Consider the following 2,500-nt stretch of genomic DNA (forward strand, 5'->3'; position numbering starts at 1 on the left):
CACACCATGTGTTGTTTACCTGTGAGGGTTGCCGAGCAGCGGTAACCATGACTCCCATGGTGTAATTACCCGTGTAATGGGCCCAGGGTAGTAATCAATTAGGCGTAAGGGCTGGCGGCAGTGTGATGTCCAGTGCAGGGAGCGTCACTTTGGGCTAACAGCGGGAGAGTGACAGCCTCTTACTGAGCGAACAGATCCTGGATGGAGAGAGGAGGAGGAGGACGAAGAGGAGGAGGAGGCACTCAGGCATGGAGTGAAGAAGGAGAGAGAGAGAGAGAGATGAGAGAGAGAGAGATGAGAGAGAGAGGGGGGTACCACATGTTTTGTAATAGTTGTGATCATGAGATAACCCAACACTGCAGAGAGAAAGAAAGAGAGATCCCACCCCACAATCCCACCCCACAATCCCACCCCACGTCACCACCCCCACCCCACAATACCACCCCACCCCACAATCCCACCCCACATCCGCCCCCACCAATACCACCCCACAATCCCACCCCACAATCCCACCCCACAATATCACCCCCATAATCTCACTCCTACAATACCACCCTCAAAATAACACCCCACAATCCCACCCCACACACACCCCTGCTACCCCACAATATCACCCCAATTTCTACAATCCTAATTCCCACAATAATACCACCTCTACAATACTACTCCCACAATCCCACCCCACAATACTGTCACCCCCACAATCCCACCCCATAATCCCACCCCACAATACCACCCCCACATTACCACACCCCACAATCCCACCCCATAATACCAATTTCACAGCACCATCCCCACAATACCAATTCCCACCCCCACAATCCCACCCCTAATACCACCCCACAATCCCAATTCCCACAATCCCACCCCACAATACTACCTCTCTACAATACCACCCCACAACCCCACCCCACAATCCCAGCACCCTACAATACCAATTTCACAATACCACCTCCCACAATCCCACCCGCATTAATCCCACCCCATTAACTTATCAATACCCCACAATCCCAATTCTCATTACCACTAATTTTCCCACAATCCCACCTTCTAATAATACTCACCCCACAATCCCACCCCACAATACCACCCCACAATCCCACCCCACAATCCCACCCCACAATCCCACCCCACAATACCACACCCCACAATCCCACCCCACAATACCACCCCACAATCCCACCCCACAATCCCACCCCACAATAACAATTTCACAATATCACCCCACAATACCAATTCCCCACAATACTACCCCACAATGCTACCCCACATCCCACCCCCACCCCACAATCCCACCCCACAATCCCACCCCACAATACCAATTCCTGCACAATCCCACTCCCACAATACCAATTCTACAATCAATCCCACCCCACCCCACAATCCCAATTCCCACAATACCACCCCACAATCAATCCCACCTCACCCCACAATCCCACCCCACAATACCACCCTAATAATCAATCCCACCCCACAATCCCACCCCCACCCCATTGGATCCTAACTTACAATACCACCCCACAATACCATCTCTACAATCAATACTAATTCCCACAATCCTACCTCCCCCAACTTAAGTTAACCGCACCCTAATAATCCTAACTTCTACAATACCACCCCACAATCCTAATTCCCCACAATCAATACCTTCACCTCACAATCCCACTCCCACCCTACAATCCCACCTCCCACAATACCACCCCACAATCCTGCACCCCACAATCCCAATTCCTACACACTAATTCCCAATCCCACAATCCCAATTCCCACAATACCACCACCCCTACACAATCCCACCTCTAATCCCAATTCCTACAATACCACCCCACAATACCACCTCCCCACCACAATACCACCCCACAATCCCACCCCACAATACTCACTCCTGGCTCAATTCCCATTAGTCACCACCCCACCCCACAATACCACTCCCACAATCCCACAATCCACCCTACAATCCCACCCCACAATACCACCCCACCCCACAATCCCACCCCACAATCCCACCCTACAATCAATACCACCCCACAATCCCACCCCACCCCACAATCCCACTCCCACAATCCCCACCTCGCAATATCACCCCACAATACCACCCTCCCAATCCCAATTCCTATGAATCCTCACCTACAATCCTCATCCTACAATCCCACCCCCACAATTCTACACTATCAATCCCACCCTACAATCCTCTAAAGAATCTCTACAATACTTAACCCCACAATACCACCTCCCCACTCCCACAATACCACCCCACAATCCCACCAACACCCCAGCCACTCACACCCTGCTGTGACCACCCTGCACTGGCTACCACCCCACAATCCCACCTCCTCCCATTCTACAATCCCACCCCACAATCCCACCTCATACCCCCACCCCACAATCCCACCCTTCTACAATCCCAATTCCCCACAATCAATCCCCCACCCCACAATCCCACCCCACGATACCACCCCACAATCCCAATCTCTACAATCCCACCCCATTAACCTCTACC

General features: G+C 52.0%; 1 protein-coding gene across 1 annotated transcript in view; it reads left to right on the forward strand.

Annotated features, from left to right (window-relative positions):
* The window catches only part of LOC125287295 (protein sidekick-2-like), a 358,155-nt gene that overhangs the window by 267,012 nt on the left and 88,643 nt on the right, over positions 1–2,500 (forward strand).

Source organism: Alosa alosa, chromosome 22 (genome assembly GCF_017589495.1).
Source record: "Alosa alosa isolate M-15738 ecotype Scorff River chromosome 22, AALO_Geno_1.1, whole genome shotgun sequence".
NCBI lineage: Eukaryota > Metazoa > Chordata > Actinopteri > Clupeiformes > Clupeidae > Alosa > Alosa alosa.